Here is a 19,617-nt window from a genome sequence, read left to right on the forward strand (position 1 = left end):
TTCCAGTATTAACAAAGGATTTCTGTGACACCCTTATTTTCTTTATCTCTCTCTCTCTCTCTCTCTCTCTCTCTCTCTCTCTCTCTCTCAGGCATGCACACATGCTCATCTGTGTGTGTGTCTGTGTGTGTGTGTGTGTACTACTAATAGATATTGACAGACAGATAGATAAACACTTCTCCTTAAAATACTGCTTAAGATTTTAGATTTGAGGCCAGACAAGTAACATATCACTAAGTGGATGAACTCTGCCCACACATCTGCCATAGCTCACAGGGAAGCCCTGAAATGGTGCATTGCCAGCAACACAGGACAGCCTAGACCAGTCTAGAACAGTGGTTTTCAACCTGTGGGTCAGGACCCCTATTTGGTAGTCAGAGATCAGATATCTTCTATATCAGATATTTATATTACAATTCATAAACATGGAAAATTACTGTTATTAAGTAGCAATGAAATAATGTTATGGTTGCGGGTCACCACTACATGAGAAACAGCATTAGGAAGGTTGAGAACTACTGACAGAGACCATCATCAGCATGTGCCTGGAAACATGACAACACGCCTATGTCTCAGTGTGAGAAAGCATGACAAGGTAAGTGTGGGTTGTGACCAGGTGTCTACATGTCCTGCAAGTATATACGTTGTTTATCCTAGCTCTTTGCCTACACTGCATAGTCAATGTCTGGTCTTTTAATGGAAGGGCCTATTAACATAATGCTAATCACTTACTGGCTCTGTCTTCTTTCTGTGAACCCGTGCTTCCTAGATCATCTATAATCTGCACACAGCCACACTAGCATCAGATTCTTAATGTCTCAGTTCTATAAATGATGAGAGTGGAGTTAAGGAGATGAAAAATTTGTCCCATGTCAAAATACTTCTAATAAGAGTTCTTATACACAGGACACCCGAGGATATGGTCCAAACTCCCAAAGTTTCTTCAGTATGTGCTCCATACCTAGCAAAACAATCTTTTTAGAATTTCACCTTTCACCATAAACATCATAGCTGTATCTTAGTTGACTCCTCACGCAGCAAAGATATTTAATGAAATTATAGTTGGAATTATTATTAAATGAATGGATAAAGCTTTTATTCTAGAATTATCTGCCAGTGTGAACCTAATGCTAAGTACATGCTTTCACAGTGCAAAGGTGAGTATTAAAGAGACTCAGTTTTAAAAATCGATATCTGTGAGAAGTTCAGTTTGGATGAACACACACTTGCTTTCAAGTTCTCTGGAAACTAAAATTATGGGTCAACTCTTAAACCCAAGAGAGATAAGATGAAGCAGAATAGAAGGTAGTGAATGTTTGTAAACTCTTACCTCACACAATGACACCTAGAGCAGACATCTCAGTGGCTAGTCTAAGCCTGTAAGGAAACATTTGATAGCCCTCTGTAGATATACAAGGTCAACTGAATGATGGAGAGGAGCTGCCTATTGATACATGCATTTTTATTACTAACTCATTAATCTAAAAAGATTAATATTTAAAACACATTAGGCTACTGTCAATGCAAATAACTTTATGAATAACCAAAATCAAAATAAACACAGTCTCATCATCATTGCCAAATTCCTGAGCCTACACAATAAACCCCTCTGTCTTAGTCAGGGTTTCTATTCCTGCACAAACATCATGACCAAGAAGCAAGTTGGGGAGGAAAGGGTTTATTGAGCTTACACTTCCACATTGCAGTTCATCACTAAAGGAAGTCAGGACTGGAACTCAATCAGATCAGGAAACGGGAGCTGATGCAGAGACCATGGAGGGATGTTTCTTACTGGCTTGCTCCCCCTAGCTTGCTTAGCCTGCTCTCTTATAGAACCCAAGAGCACCAGCCCAAAGGTGGTACCACCCACAAGGAGCCCTCCCCACTTGATCACTAATTGAGAAAATGCCCCACAGCTGGATCTCATGGAGGCACTTCCCCAACTGAAGCTCCTTTCTCTGTGATAATTCCAGCCTGTGTCAAATTGACACACAAAACTAGCCAGTACACCCTCATAGGACACACTGGTAACACTGCTCTGGAAAGGGACCCTACCCTGACACCCCTTCTCTTGCACATAACAGTAAGAGGTGACCTGCTCGGGAACAGAACTTGATCAGTGAAGTATTGTAAAACCTTGGAGATAGATTTTAATGTGACCAGAGGACACCATTTAAAACCCATGTTGTTTAAGGCAGAGTATTGACTTCTACATTTATGCTTCCACTAGACTTTGGCAATATGTGGGGACTAAAAATATGAACAATTTTTAATACAGTTTTGCATGAAAATGAAGCATCAGACTCATTGCAAACAGGAATCTGTGCTCTCTAGGCAAGACATGAAAGTTTGTTTTGCTTAATATAGGCAAAGAACATCTTTCAGGGCTTTGGGAAATATGGAAGTATAGTCTCTCTCTCTCTCTTTCCCCTCCCCTTCCTCCTCCCTTTCTTCCCCTCCTGTGTGTGTGTGTGTGTGTGTGTGTGTGTGTTCCAACTACTGTCACCTAGGTAATTAATGGGGAGGTAGGAGGAGGAGACAGCTATCTGCCCCTTATCCTGTAGATTAGGCATGGAGTAACACAACTCCCCCAGGGCTCTCCTAGTGAGATCACCTCTCCCTCCCTTGTGTACATTTGGCAGAGCAGCACTTTGCAAAGAGTTTTGCTAGGATTATCAGAGTCCTAACATCACCTAATGAGGAGAGATCTGAATTCTGGAGAGGGCTTAGATTGAAAGCAAGCAGTATCATCTCTCCTATGGATTATGGTAAGGAATTTCACTGTGATTGTACAAAGGATCGGTTCTGTGCAAGAACTCACCAGAAGGCAGGAATTGCCATGGGGAATTAGGGTCGTCTTTAAGTAGGCTTCCTATGAGAGGTATAATTCAGGGGTGGTTTTCTTTTGGATCATGAACTCAAGCCTATATTGGTACATTATGTTTGAACTCTTCCTCTCTTGCATCTTATTGGTTAACTCTTTTTTTTTTTTCAGTAAGGTGTTGCTTTTGGATAAAGAAAAAAAAATAAAGTTGATACTAGAAAACAGAACACCCTCTCACTCACCCTCTCTTCTTGAAACCCATGTGGAATCAGTACTGTCTAATTTCAGAGACTCATGATGGAGGGCTCAGAAGAAGGGACCCATAGCCAGTGAGGGGTGGCAAAGGTTAAAGAAATGGTCAAGGACATCAACTAAGGAGCAATAGCTCTAAACCTGCATAGAAGAGAAAGGTGGTCACCATGCAAGAGGTTGGAGCTTGTGTTTTCATGGAAAACATGTGGAGAAGGTTTTTACGGATAGATAAATAAATAAATAAACCCAAAAGTATCCTGCTCCTGTATATTGAACATGGACATTCAAGAAGGGTTTTGATCAATTTGATTGGTGATATATTTAGGACTAGGAAGGGACTTAGAGATAGATCATCTACTTCAGCAGACCCTAACTACTGCAGCACATGATGATCTCAGGGGATCCCTAAGCATTCACATCTAAGCTGAGTATGATGGTGTGCCCTTGTAATCTCGAGCTGAGGAGGTCTGAGCATTGTTGGCCAGCCAGCCTAGTCAGCTTGGTGAGTTCAAAAGCAGTGAGAGAACCTGTCTCAAGCAAGGCGGACAGCACCTGAGGAACAACACCTTGTCTTCTGGCACACACACACACACACACACACACACATACTTTGTTCTATCATCTCACCCAGCCCTAATCATACACACCTCTTTCTAGCTTTCTGAGCTCTCTCTCTCTCTCTGTGTAGTCCCACCTGGAAATCTAACTGACATTTAGAGTCTTAGGACCTACGCATGAGAGGACATACTTTATGTGTCTTTCTGAGCCTGGATTACCTCATTTAAAATATTTTCGGGCTCTACTTACTTTCCTGAAGTTTTCATTTTTCTTCATGTCTGAATAAGATGCCATTGGTTTTTGTTTCTTTTGAAAATTATCTGAAGATCTTAATTCACAGAGCAGAGAACTTGGAGTTCAGTCAAGTCTGGCCTCATTTTACAGATGAAGAAATTGAGTCAAAAAGCAGAATGACTTATCCCAATAGGGGGACCACTCTTCACCAGAGAGGGCAGATGACCACCTGAGTTCCTGTGCATGAACTCACCTCTACTCCTTTGCGGGTTATAGGCCAATAAAAAAGCTGATTCCCTGGTAGGGAGGCACAAGGCGGGTGAACCCAAGGAGTGTGTGCCCATTTTAAGTCACCCAAAGTTTTGTTTTGAACAAAACAAACTTTTAACAGTCATTTAACCCCCCCACTCTCTCTTTTTTAAATTTATTGAGGGGTAAAAGAGTATGTCATACATCTTGGGCTACCTTCAGTCTCTCTTTGTAGCCAAGGTCGATTTTGAATTTCTGATGCTCTTACTTCCATCTCCCAGGTTCTGTGGTACAGCTGTGATAAGTGAACTCAGAGCTCTGTGCAGCCAAGGCAGTCACTGGAGCAGCTGAGCTGCATTGCCAGCCTTCTGACAGACTTAAAGAGTCATGAGACACATGGGCCTTGGCAAAGAGTAAGCACAGTCTTCCTGTGTTATTGTTATTAAAGAGTGGTGGCTTGGAGGGATTGTGGGTCTGAAGTGCTGTAGACATTCTTCTGCTTGCTCTATATTCCAAAGAGACTTCCAGAGACTGGGAACATAGTAAGGCTTGTCAATGTGACCTGACATCCTGCTTTCCCAAGAGTACCCCTTCTGTTCCCACTTAAGCCTTTGGTCAGGCAAGTGAGAGCGCTCACTCACTCAGAGGCCTTCGCTGTCAGCTGTCAGCACTCTCCTGCACTGAGTAAGCCACTTGAGTTTCTTCCTTCCCCACTAGCTTCCTGCTCCCCACACCCTGAGACAGCACATGGGAAATAGCCTGAGGAAGGTCAGGATGGGCTCCCTCCCAAACCTGTCTTGGTCTATCCTTTTACATACCAGCCTCTGACTGAAAAAAAAAAAATGCAGTCAGGACATTCTTCTGAACTGCACTGAAGTCTGGGCCTTGGGGGAGCCATAATAGATGTGGGGAGCAGAGAAGGGGTCCCCTCTGGAAATGGCTGTGGCAGATTAGAACTCTGAGCCCCCAGCTCCATCAGCTTCTTATTCAGCTCCCAGAACCCACTTTTGCCTCATGGGCCAGTTTCCAATGTCAGTGTGAGGAGCCAGATTCCCAGGAGCACCTTGTCCCTTGTGCCACTGAATTTACTAGGTCGAACTAGGCACAGACAGATAGAATCTCAGGACAGCCCCTTTATACTTCTTTCTGGAGAGTTTGAGGCATGCGTTGGCGGCCAAGCTCAAAGGCTAAAGCATTCTTTCTGTTCCTGTGTCCATAAGAAGGCAAACAGAAGACTCAAGGCTTCCATGGATCTGGATGCTATTCTCCAAACCTTTATTTCCCTTCCAGATGGACCAACAAGGGAGGGCCACCATCTTGCTTGATGGGCAGCCATTTTTGCTACCCCCAGGATCTTGGCTGAGAAACAGGAGCTCAGCGATTAACTGGAGGAGGCCATGTGTGGAAGACTGAGTGAGCCTGATCATGTAGTAGCCATGAAGACCTGCACTACAGGATCTGCTCCCACTCCCACTGAAGACCATGGAGGATTCATTTCCGCCCTTCTCAGACCAAGTAAAAGAGAGCAGGGGCTTCACCTTCCCCAAAATTAGCTCTACTTCCACATAAAGCAATATAGTCCAGACCTAGACTCTAGTGCCAGGTTCAACTTGAGTTTGACTCTGACCACTTACTTTGTGACATTGGGCAAGCACCCTAACCTTTCTGGGATATAGTTTAGAAACCAAAAGTACACAAACCAATAAAGTAAAAGCTCAACATTTAGAGCATGGGCTTCACCCTGTGAACACCTATTTAATCCTTGGTGGGGAAGCTGTTTTGGTTTGGTTGGTTACTTGGTTGGCTGTTGCATTGATCAGGAGAAGAGCACATCTGGTATTATTCCAGAAGTCCAAACTCCTTCCCACATCCCAGAGCAACCAAAATTTCCCCAAATTCCCCAAGATGTTGAAACACAAAACTTTATTTGGAAGGATAAGTGTACTGGCTGGTTTTGTGTGTCAGCTTGACACAGGCTGGAGTTATCACAGAGAAAGGAGCTTCAGTTGGGGAAGTTGCCTCCATGAGATCCAACTGTGGGGCATTTTCTCAATTAGTGATAAAGGGGAGAGGGCCCCTTGTGGGTGGTATCATCCCTGGGCTGGTAGTCTTGGGTTCTATAAGAAAGCAGGCTGAGCAAGCCAGAGGAAGCAAGCCAGTAAGAAACATCCCTCCAGAGCCTCTGCATTAGCTCCTGCTTCCTAACCTGCTTGAGTTCCAGTCCTGACTTCCTTTGGTGATGAACAGCTACATGGAAGTGTAAGCAGATAAACCCTTTCCTCCCCAACTTGCTTCTTGGTCATGATGTTTTTGTAGTCATAGAAACCCCGACTAAGAAAATAATATTGTCAATGGCATAAAAGTCTCAGGAAAGTCTTTGTTACTTCACTATTCTGCCTCTACTAATGTGCCCCACACCCCAGCTGTTCTTTCTGGTGTATCAGATCCTGTTAGACTGCAACCAGCCTCTATTTCATTCGTTCCCTATACCCAGCTATGCTGGTTAGTTTTTTGTCAACTTGGCACAAGCTCTGGTCATCTGGGAAGAGGAGACCTCAACTGAGAAAATGTCTTCATCAGATAGGCAAGCGGTGAATGTTGGAGGTCCCAGTACCCTGCCTTCTCTGAGCAGGTAGTCCTAGGTTATATAAGAAAGCAACTGAGCAAGCCATGACTAGTAAGCTAGGGAGAAGTGTCCCTGTGTGGTCTCTACTTCAGTTCCTGCCTCCAGGTTCCTGCCTTGTGTTCCTGCCCTGACTTGACAGATTGCAGTCTGCAAAGTAAAGCAAACCCCTTCCTCCCCAAGTCCTTTTGGACATGGTCTTTATCACAGCAGCAGAAAGCAAACTAGAACACAAGCAATAAGGAAGGTGTTGTTATCCTATTTCCAGATGAGAAACAGATTCCGAGAAAATCAAAGGCCCAAGTTAATAATTTACGTGACCAAAATGCCAACATAAACCTGTAGGACTCCATAGTCTAGCCTTTCCTCCCCTAAGAAAGGTCACTGTTCTGGAATGGAATTCTCCTGCAGCAACAAACAACTGGCCCATTCTTTATCCTGCTCAGGACTGCAGCAGAATAAGAATCATCCAGTCTGACCACCAAATGCTGAAGAGGAAATCTCTGTAGTAAAACACAGTGTAAATACAAAGAGCCTAAGAAATCTGGTAGAATATTATCATGGTCTCTGTGAGGGACCTGTAGAGTCCTGATTCAAATGAAGCCTTTGATTTGTGTGTGTGTGTGTGTGTGTGTGTGTGTGTGTGTGTGTGTGTGTAATGGGTGTATATATGTGTACACGTGGTATGTATATAATCGTGTGTGTATGTATACATATGTGTGTGATATATGTGTATATGTCTGTGTATGTGTGCATATATGGATGTGTGTGTGCTCTATATGCCTAGTTTTTATTGTTGTTTGTTTTGTTTTGTCTGTTTCTTTTTATCATGGCTTCTGAGATTGAACTCGGATCCTTGTGCTAACAAAGCAAATCTCTGACAAATGATTCACTCACCAGCCCCTGAACTATCAGCCTGAAAATCCTGAGGAAAAATTGAAAGGGGCATTCCTGGAAAGGGCTTGGAGTTCCCAGCTGTTCTATACTCACAGGACATTTATTGTATTGCTACCACATACAAAATTCTGTGCTGGTGGAACATTCTACAGGTGGAAAGGTGGTCAGGACTTATTTCATCCCTCTCAAAGAAGGTTTGTGCTCCCATGCCTGTATGAAATCCTTTCTACCAAATCAGAAAAGATATAAAACTGAAACATGGAAAAATTAGAACATAAGCAGAGATCTATCAAGTCTAAGTATTTAATAAGAAGTCATTATCTTGCTTTCCTCTCTAGTATTCACACAGATATCTACCTATTTTATTATGCTGTGGCCCAGCCCTTATCTTGTGGAGTAATTTAGAAAATTGCTGAAGCATTGGCTTGAAGTTGGGCGTTGTGTCACAGGCTCAGTACTTAAGTGTGCCAAAAGATTTGGTTTCAGAGAAACTTTACTGTTCAAAAGAATGGGCTTTTTTTTTCTTGTAGTGTCAACCTTGAAGAGTTTATTTAATGTCTATGCCATTCTCTCCTTTGTGAGAGATGAGGATAAAAAATAGTATTTACCTCCTGGGTTTGCTGTGAACATTAAATAAGACAAAAAAATATTTGTGGGAGTTGGTGATTGTCATCAGTCGAGTGATGAGTGGATAATTTGTTTTAATAATGACAGGTTATACTCCTGTAGAGAAGAATTTAGCTGTAAATGAACTCTCCTTCCTTTCAGTTATTTCTTCTTTGAAAACATAAAACCCAGATGTGTAGGGTCCATCCTCAGACACAGAGTCCTTGCATGTGTCTGTGTACACAAGGATCCGCTGGGGATCTTGTTCGGGTAGAGGCTCTAACCCTAGTTCCCACAAGCTCCTGATTGGTCCTGATGCTGCTTCTCAGCAAACATGTTCATTCGTGTGGCTATGGCAACTCACACTGTAGTCACAGTACCCAGGGGAAAATGATAAGCTTCTGTATGTCTACTCTACTCTAACACAGCCCTAATGCAAAACGTGAGGCTTGTTTTTCATCTTTGAGTTCACTTGGAGTTGGATTGCCTCCATCCAGTCTCTGATTCCTGAAAGCATCCTAAAACTTCGGGACTACGATTTCCTTTTGGATGTAGAAAAAAAAATTAAGGGACAGAAAACAAAAGTAGACAAGTTACTCCCAGGTTTGAATCCTCTCAAGATACATGCTTGAGTAAACTAGCCTCACTTTGCTTGTGTGTAAGTGAGCATGAAAATGGTACTCCCCTGCCTCCTGTGTGCTCCAGAGAACAGTCACTAGGCTCTCAGCCCTATACCTAGTGTGAAGCCACAGAGCAGAGGCAGAGCTATATAACCTTAAGGTTTCAGTTTGATGTTTCCCTGGAGATTTTTTCTACTCTCTTACAACTCTGCATGATGACCATAAGGTATAGTAATGAAAAATCAAGATTTTGGCCTTAGCAACACTGTTAGAGAATTAACGCTCTGCCTGTTTTGTTGGTTGGTTTTGCTTTGCTTTATTTGCTTTATAACAGGGTCTTACTATGAAGTCCAGGCCAGCCCGGACCTCCTGATCCTTCTGTTTTCACCTCCTGGTCCTAGGGTTGCAGGAATGTGCTACCATGTTAGTCTTCATGGCTCTTCAGATGGGCACAGTCAGCAGCTCCAAGTTCTGTGATGAGTTTAGTTTTTCCAGCTACTACAGATTCTTGTTGTCACCGAAGGAATAAAGAAATACCAAGGAAGGGAAACCTGAGACTTGTCTACTTGGTACCCCAAACCACTTCTTCCCTCTGAGAAAAAACTTGTGCAGCCAAAACAAGCATCTGTGGTTGACATCATGAGGCTAAGGACAGAAATCAGCTGATCCTGAGAAACAAGGCAGCCATCAGCTCCCTGAACTGTCCAAGCCACAGCCAGCTCAGAGCAGATCTTAGGGTGGTTCATGGGCAGGGGAGTGAGCTTGCCTCATCTTTACAACAGCATCCAGGAAGGTCAAACCTGGCCGACAAGTGTTTCTGGAAAGTCAGCACCGGTGTCAGGCTACTGTGAGCTCAGACATGGCTCAGGAGGCTCGAAGCACTGTTCAGGACACAAGACTGTTATAAGTTAGGAGCCAAGTCAATAGATAAAGAGAAAATGGAAACACTGGAGCATGAGAAAAAGAGAAATCAGGAAGCCAGGGTAAGTGAATATAACTAAAAAGGGAAAACCCAGGATGATGCTAAATGCATCCCCACTGCCCAGGAAAAAGAAAAGACTCTCCAGAGAAGCTTGATGGGCACTGGCAGTATGTCTGTGGAAATGGCAGAACTGAGTATGCTGTAGCTTAACTGTCTCTCTTCCAACATCTAGTTGTTGCCAACGTGACATAAAGATGTTAATGCCTTTAAGAGACGATGAGGCAATGAAGTGATGGGATTGGGTTCTTTGAAAATGGCCTTGGGAGAAATCCTTCTGCTTGACCTGTTTTCTGCCATGTCCAGGGACTCAGGGTCACAGAGCCACTTGGAGACACAACAGCCTACCACTGCTTTGATCTTAAACTTCTCAACCTTGAGATCTGAATACATGTCTATTCTGTACAAATTGCCCAGCTTTGAGTGTTCTGTTAGAGTAGAACAAACACACCAAGATAGAGCTTTTGTCTTTTCTTCCTTCTACTGACAGTCCATGAAGCTTGAGAAATAGCAGAATCCTCCAAGGGCACTGAAGTGAGGAATAATACACCAGCTTTTATTCCTGAATTTGAGACCCCACCCCAAGCTGCCAATCAAAGCCTCCCTAGGCCTAAGCCATGCATCCACATCTTACATCTTCCACATTTAGAGCTGAGCAAGGCCCAACGGGTATCTCAAGTTCACAAGCAATTGAATAGGAAAGGTTTGCTCTTCCTGGCCTAGGGCACATAACCATGGAGTCCCCAGCCCTTCTTTTTCTTCCTCTTTGGGATGAATAGCAGGCAGTTGCCATCTATTCTTGCTACTAAAGACAAGGTCAAGTGACAAAATGCTGCTAGAGATATATACAGCAAAATATAGTGGTTCTGTCATCTGTGAATTCCCCTTTCATTTTCCAATAGAAAATAGTTCCTATTTGACCCACAGGCCTGCCACTTCTCAGTGATCACCCAGATTTCAGCATCTCAGAAAACAGCCCTAATTAACCACCCCCCACCACCCCACAACTCTAAGTTCTAGCTAGGGGTGGGCTTCAGAACTGGTGGCCAGTCAGCCACTGTTTGAGAATAAACACTGCTTAAGAATAAATGGATTCAAAGTGGAAATCATTAAAATTAAAGCCTTATGCTTCTCTAGTGACTCTCACTAGTCAGACCCTCCCCTCCTAAAAAGGTCTCCGTGGAAACATGTGGCAGTCCATCTTGAAGCTTTCTTGACAATAGCTGCCTAGAGAATTTTTACATCTTAAAATAAGCCTATCTGCCCAATCTGATCCTTGGCAATCAGCCAGCAGTGCCTCATGTAATCAGCCAACTTCTGATAAAATGTGAAGTTTGGACCTGAGATTGTTCTCAGAGATATACTATGCAAATAACCAGCTGGATATCAGCAGAGCCCACAAATTTAAGTTGTGGAAAACACAGTCATTGATGACCCAGGAGAAAAGTTCAGTGTCTCAAGCTAGATATATGGTCCAGACATCTTCCAAAGGACCCCCAGTGGGACCTGACTTGATCTTGGAAAATCACTTGATTCTTCGACTCTGAGTGGTCTTGAGCAAGTCACTTTTCATAATATATGCAATATCACCAACTTCTTAGGGATACTATAAATGCCCAGAGAAAGAGAAGGTAAGGAGAGTCAGTCCTTCTAGCCTAAAAGATCAGCCTTCTGAGTTGTAACAGAGGATGAAAACATGAAGGAACTCGGCTCTTCTCATATAAGAAGCATGAGGAGACAACAAGATACTGTGATTGGCAGCTGCAGTTTGGTCAATCTATGAGCCCCTGAACAAAATATGTAAGAAACACATCCATGACAACCACCATGGGACATGGTTTCCAAGCAGATTTGAACCAAATCCTTCCGCTAACAAGGCTGTACATCCTAAATTGCCCCAAACAACACCATTAACCAGGAACTGGTCTCTACATACTTGAGTCTATGGGGACCATTCTTACTCAAACTACTATAAACGTTTAATGCCATTAAGTATAGTAATGCTTGTTGTTGTAGTTGCTACTGTTGATGTGTGTGTGTGTGTGTGTGTGTGTATGTATACACATACATACCTAGGGTCTTATACATGCTAAACAATTGCCCTGCCACTGAGCTATTTCAAAAGCATATAAGGATTTTTATCAAGTTCCCATCAGCATAGCTCAGGATTTTTCTAACAGCTAATACTCAGTATGGAACAAAGAATATTTCTTTTTAACATTTTTCATAAAAAAATGGCAACCTACAGAAGTAAGTATACCTAACCAAATTTAAGGGCTTAAGCAATGTCAGGAGAGGATTCAAAACCAATTATTCTTCTACAAAATTAGTACTTGGCCCAGGATGTCCTCAGTCCCCAATAGTACATCATCACGTTGAACCAGACAAGGCTCTCAAACATGCAAATTCTCCTGGGTAGACAGCAGTGCAAATGCTCATCTTCCCTGAGGGAGTGCCCCAGGTGGCCACTTCGCTATGGAATGAGTCTAGCCTGATAAGAAGGCAAATTCCTGGTGCCCTGATGACTAAGGATTTTGAACATTTCTTTAAGTGTTTCTTAGCCATTAGAGATCCTTGTTGAGAATTCTCTGTTTACCTCTGCACCCCATTTTTAAATTGGGTTATTTGGTTTCTTGGTGCTGAAGTACAAATCAAAACAGCTCTTAGATTCCACCGTACACCCAACAGAAGGGCTAAGATAAAAATCTCAAGCGAAGGCATAAGCTGGCGCAGATGTGAGCAAGGGGAGCACTCCTCCATTGCTTGTGGAAGTGCAAACTTGTACAACCACTCTGGAAATCAATTCTCACCTAATTGGTTCTGTTAGGATTCTGTCTAAGTTCCACCCCACGTTACCTGGCAACAGCTAGGTAGGCCTGGCCTACTATAAAGAGGGCTGCTCAGCCCCTCCCCCCTTACATCTCTTGTGTTTCTCATTCTCTCACTCTCAGCTTCTCTCTTGCCCCCTCTTGGGCTCTCCTCCCCTCCCGCCTCTCTCCACATGGTCATGGCCGGCCTCTGCTTCTCTCCTCTCTCCTCTCTGCCTTTCTCTGCCTCTACTACCCTCTTATCTCCCATCCCATGCTCTGAATAAACTCTATTCTATACTCTACTGGTGTAGGTCTAGTCCCTCAGAGGGAAGGGATGACTCAGCATGGGCCCATTGAGGAATCCCCTTCCCCCACGCCACCATATACCATATTTTCTAGCCTCTTTCTCTTTTTATGATCACAACAGGTTCTACCTCAAAAAAAAAAAAAAGTTCTACCTCAAGACTCAGATATACCAATCCTGGGCATAAACCCCCAAAAGTGTTCTAACATACCACAAGGACACTTGCTCAACTATGTTCATAACAACTTTATTCATAATACCCTGAAACAAGAAAAACAAAACAAAACAAAAAACAAACAAAACCCAGATGTCCCTCAACCAAAGAATGTATAAAAAAATAAAAAGTGGATTGTTTATACAATGAAATACTATACAGCTATAAAAAAAGATAATATTAAATTTGCAGGCAATGGATGGAACTAGAAAATATTCTGAGTAAGGTAACCCAAACCCAAAAGAACATGTATTCACTTATATGTGGATATTAGCTATAAAGTACAGGATACCCATGCTACAATCCACAAATCCAAAGAAGCTTAGTAACAAGAAAGGCCAAGAGAGGAGCTTGAGTCATCTGAGGTTGATGGAGGGAGGAAACTGAATAGGAGAAGGGATAGGGAGAAGAGTGGGAAAGAGGATCAGGTGTGGGCAGAGCTGGGGGAAAAGGGCAGGAGAGTGAATGGAAATCAGAGGCTGAGGGTTTAGGTATCTCTAGGATGTGCCAGAGACCTGGGATGAGGGAGGCTCCAGTGAGTCTATGAGAATGACCCTAGCTGAGACTCCTAGTAGTGGGGTATATGGAGCTTGAAGCAGCCACCTCCTGTAGCCAGGCAGGACTCCAAATAGAGTGAGATGGACACTAATTCACCCAGGAAACCTGTACAGAGCCATATTGGGGTGTCATGCCACTTGGTAGGAACTCGACATTGATCAAAATGAACTTCCTCTCCCAGACTTTGTTGAGCAGGGATTCCTGTGCTATTCAGGATCCTGCTCTACCTAGGGTGGAGTGCTCAGATTGAAGGTGAAGTTCATTATTCCTCCAGGTCTACAAATTCCTGAATTAAGCAGGTGACCCACCCAGCTGCCTGAGCAGTGGAGCCAAGAACCACCAGAGACTTCCCCGGAACTCAGCCGCGAGTCTTGGGGAAGGGGCTTGCCCAAACTGTTAAATGGTCTGTGTGCCATTAAAGTTTGGGGCCTCGATCGGTAAACTATCGTCCTGGCCCTCCTTCTTTTCGCTATTTCCCCAATCCATCCCTCAGTTTCTGTTCCAGGAACCCAGTTCACAGTAGCTACAGAATGCAACAGAATAGCACCTGAACGTGGGGCTGGATGGGAGATTTCCTGAGGTGACCCTGTCTTCGTGAAGCTTCACAGAAAATAGAAAAAGATGGTATCCTGCGCGTATACTAGCACAGAGACCCACAGCCAAACATTAAGGAGCTCAGGGTGTCTTGTGGAACAGTTGGGGGAAGGATTGAGAGATCCAGAGGGGCTAGGTACTCTATAGGAAGACCAACAGAGTCAACTAACCTGAACCCTTGAGTGTTCCCAGAAACTGAACCAACAACCAAAGAGCATATATAGGCTGGGCATAGCCAGCCCCCCTCCCCACATACACACATATACTTGTAGCAGATGTGCAGCTTGGACTTCATGAAGGTTCCCCAACAACTGGAGCATGGATTGTCCCTGACTGTTGCCTGTCTGTGGATCCTGCTCTCCTAACTGGGCTGCCTTGTCTGGCCTCAGTGGGAGTAGATGTGCCTAGTCCTGCAGTAACTTAATGTGCCAAGGTGGGTTTGTATAAGGACGAGGGTTCTCCCTTCTCAAAGAACAAAGGGAGGGAGTATGGGGGAGGGGCTACATAAGGGAGGGACTGGGTGGAGAGGGACACTACAATCAGGATGTAAAGTAAATAGATAGATAGATAGATAGATAGATAGATAGATAGATAGATAGATAGATAGATAGATGGAGAAAAAGGAGACAGCAGACTCAGAAGTATATCCCTGTTACCTCTCAAAGCCCACCCACCCTTCTTTCAAGGTCAGCTCAGACCTGTCCTCAGTGGAAGAGTTTCAAATGCAAACTCTAGCCTATCTCTTCCCTTTGTCACCTTGAACGACTTGCTTCAAGCTTCTGAACCCTGGCAACCTTCTCTGAATAAAAGGAAAACAAAATTGTCAAGCTCTTTGGAATATGAAGAATTGAGGGCCCCATCCTAGATAAACTGAAAGAAAGTACTCTTGCCAGAGTTTCAATTTTTCTGATCACCTGCCTCACCCAATTAGCATTTTATTGAATACTCAGTTTGATTCTATTTAAACTATCACTTTCCAATAAAAGGTTGTTTTCTTTACTTCTAGAACTCCTCAGAGCTAAGAACCATGGTTGGACTTTCTCTTAGCTCCATATAACTTCCCCCCTCTGCAGACACCGCATGTGGACTGTAATGTGACCCACCCTGTTGTGGGTGGGTTGGAACGTTCCAGTATAGTAGCAATACTGTTCAACATTCTGCAGTAGAGTCTTAAACGGTAGTGTGCTACATTGTTGTGTTTTACACCCTGCCAAAATGGAACAGATTCTGCTTAGGTTCACTCTGCAGGTAATTGAGTCTTATGTAGTTAAGGTTTTCAAAGGTGCAGCATATGGGGGAAGGAAACCAGGCTCTAAATCTACAACCTGTCCAACTCTGAAACTCTTGCTTTTAACCGTTCAATATCTTCATGCCAGTTACGTGGTCAGGGTCCATTCCCCTGGCAGAACAGAGTGTCCCTCCAAACAGAAGAAAGATAAATAGACAAGGAAATACCAAAATAAGCTCTGGGGAGCCAGGCTGGGGTTGTCTTCCTCTATTGCCTAGGACTGACCCACCTCCCCTGCAAGCCACAGCCTAGTTCATTCCTAATAAACACATAGAGGAACTGGTGTGAGATTCAAAAGCAAAACAAACTAAAGTTTCTTATTAAGATTTTCTCCTTGAATACTTCCTTCTCCAATAGCCAACAATGACCACCAGATACAAAAGGCTCCATTTCTATAGGAAAAAATAATAATAACCTTGATTTTGAGCTCTTAGTTGTAAAGGAAGAACAAAGTGCTCACTTTAGAGTAATAATTCCACCTGTCTGTTACACCTCAAATTAAAACCATTTGCATATTTGCTAGAGGGTTTCCTTAATTCTGAAATTCATCTATTATAACTTGAAAGCCAAAAGGGAGGAAAAAAATAACATGGAAGCCAGTCCAGACTTGTTCCTGGGAGATGCAGCTGAAATGTACCGGACTCCACCTCGGTGGCTGTGGGTGCTCTCCCTGCAGACTGTGCCTGTGGTCTGGTTCTTGGCTCAGGCTGCCTTCTTCTACCCAGCCTGCCGGAAAGGAGCCTGACTTGGCTCTGCCACTGCTGCTAAGCCCTAGACCCAAGCTCGGGATTGGCTGCTGGCTGGCTATTCTGTCTCCTTTATGAAGCTTATAGATCCCAAGAAGTCTTTGGAGAAGGTGGTCTCTGGACCTGTGTCACACTCACGAAGTGACTCCAGGGAGCAGAAAGTAGAAGCACCTGCTATAATGCAATTAATTGCCTCTCACTAAGGTAGGCAGCAGATCAGATTTCAGTATGGCCACCTCCAGGACAGGAAGCTCACTTACCTCTATCAGGAGACTCTGATTTCCCCCCAAACATAGGATAACAATCCCTTTAAATGTTATCAGCTTTTAAAACTAGTTTGGAGAAGCATTTGTCGGTGTCTATTATTTTTTTTTCATTTGGATGCTCTATCACACAATTCCACTCCCCTTCAAAAATGTTCATTGAAGTATACAAGGAGTTCTGCCCAAGGATCTTCACTGAAGCATAAAGATCATGAATTGCAACTTAAATATTCACCATCCAGGGAATGACCAGAAATGGGAAAGCAGAGCACATTCACGATATGAAATATGGGGCTGTGGTATAAAGCAATGAAAGAAACTGCTTAGAGTCATGAGAAGAGGGTCAGGATAGATTGTGATGGGAAAGTAATGTCAAGATAGCATCCATATGTGTGATTCCATTTACCACACAACAGCCCGAGAAGCTTGTGTTTCCTGCATATAGGTATGCATGTGTTAAAGTGGAGAGGGAGAAATCAGGTAAGGGCCAATGGTTTCAGTTACTCACAGGGTGGGGAAAAGCAGTAGGAAACAGCGATTGTTCCTCAGGGGCAATGCAGCCTTTTCTGAGTACCATCTTATAAGAATAATGATGTATTTACGCATTCCTTTTGTGGCTGTAGTAAATATAAAATAAAGTCATTGGGGATGGATATGTCAGTGATTAAGAGCATTGGCTGCTTTCCCAGAGGACCCAGGTTGGATTCCCAACATCCACATTGGGGCTCACAACTGTCCATCACTTCTTTCCCAGGGAATCTGAAACCCTTTTTCTGATTTCCAGGGGCACTGCATATATTGGTGTACAATCGTACATGCAGACAAAAGACTCACACACATAAAAAATAAATAAAATAATCAAAAATATTTTAAAATGAAGTTCTTTTAGTCCTTTCCTCTTGAAATGGTGGCACACAGTAGCCAAGGAAGCAGTGCAAACTCAGGTCACTCTTGGTTTTCATCCCAACTTGGTCACTAAGTGGCTTATGACCTTAAATGATTGTTATAGGGCTTGTGCATGTCTCGATCTTCACCCATCAGATTAAGTTACTCAAATAATAAAAGCCCTGAAAATATGAAATGAAAGATAAAGCCCTAAACCCTTTGCTTAGAACACATAGATCAGTAATTGGCATCACTGATTCCTTAAGTCCTTTGAGGAAGTGTGCTTTGAGATCCAGCATGGCAGAAAGCTGTTGGGGATGGCGGAGTACCATCACAGCTCTGAGAGTTCTAATAGAGGGACAACGAGAGATTATGAGACCAGAGGACACATGGGTCAGGAATCCAGGCAAACTACAAACTACCTAGTGCTGCCCTAGTTTGACAGCCTGCAAGAATCCTCTTAGCTCTGAAATCAGAAGATCCACTCCCGGGGAGAGCAGATCCCTAGAAAGAATCTTTTTGGAGGGAGACGGTCACATTTCTGTGAGGCCTTCACTTGGTTGACGCTGAGCACCAGCTGGGTAGAGTAGGTAGGCAGAACAATGGGAACAATAAGAAGAACCAGGAAGGTCAAGTTGGAAAGTAAGGACTAAATTTTCCAGTCATGCTCCCTCTTTTCCAAGCTCAGATTCAATTTCCCAACACAGTATTAAAAACACAGGGACCTGGAGTACTGTATAGCCCAATACATTCATCTGAATCCCCATCACTAACTCTGAGAAAGCAGGTATGTAATCTTGCCCTTAAAGCTCATGCCAGGGACTTTCCTTGACTCCCAACAAGAGCCTGCAAACTCAAGTCCTAAGTGTAGCTTTGAGAGCTGAATCCTGCTTATCCTGATTAAATATTGACAATAGCTCTCCAAGCATCATCTAGAGTCAATGGAAACCCAGGTCCCAAAGAGCTACATGAGTAAAATTTATCCCCTTATCACAATCATCAATTCTGTCACAAGCAAGCTTAGCATATACTGCTCTGAGACCTATAAGATCTAAATCCACACTCCTGAACAAAATCAGCTTTATGAAATTTTAGATGCCCAAACAAGTCTCCTTCAAACATCTGAGGTATGGTGGAAAGATAATATCAGCTGTGGAACTGAATCCATTACTCATTAACTTTTACCAGCAGGTTAACTTGTAAGTTAGGGAGAGGGCTTAGGAAGGCTCCTTGGTGTCTGAATCCTCCAACAAATACATGCCTTCTGGACCAGAGGTCAGGAGGCCTGCACAAGTGCAAGGACGACCAAGAGTCCCAGACCTCAAGGAAAGAATGAGCCTAAAGTGATGTTTCAATACCAAAGAGCGCATGACTTTCAGGCTCTTCTGTGTCATCGAGGATGCCAGCCACTTCATGTCTTTTTCCGGGAAACACAGTAGGTCCTTAATCAAGATTCCAGTCCCTCTTTATTGCCACCAAAGAAACAGGTTTGAAATGTTATCTTCTCCCTGAAGATGAGGAAGGGATGGCTAATCTCCTAGTGAGCCAGAGACAGATAATATTGAGCGTAAAAAGATTAAATAGGAGGCAAGGGGACTGAAGAGACAAAGGGATGTGAGTTAACCAAAATGAAGGGGGTGTGAAAAGTCATATGGAAATCCACTATCTTATAACCCAGTTAAAGTATATAAGAGAGATACTGAAGTGGCAGAGTCTACATGACTAAACAATGCTACTCTCAGAAGCAATGGGTCACTAAACAAAACTCCCAGTGCCAGGTATGCCAGATATGGTATACCTTCTGTAGGAATTGTGGTCAGGAATGTCCCTCAAAAAATACATTCTAATCAGTCTTCCTTATAACACATCAAACAAGAGAATGTGATCCTATGGCTGAAGACATCACACATCTCTGAGAAAACAATTTGGAGCTGGACTTTTACCCCAATTATTTAAAGTGGTGGGAGAAACTATGAAGGTTTCTAGGGTGTCAAGAAGCATCTATGGTCTTATCTGGCTGTGAACCTTATGAACTATGAAAACACTGGGCTAGGCAAGATTTGCCCACCTGAGCAACACTGGTACAGCTGTTATGGGACAACCAAATGCTCTC

The sequence above is a fragment of the Apodemus sylvaticus genome, chromosome 7 (assembly GCF_947179515.1).
Source record: "Apodemus sylvaticus chromosome 7, mApoSyl1.1, whole genome shotgun sequence".
NCBI classification, from domain to species: Eukaryota; Metazoa; Chordata; class Mammalia; order Rodentia; family Muridae; genus Apodemus; species Apodemus sylvaticus.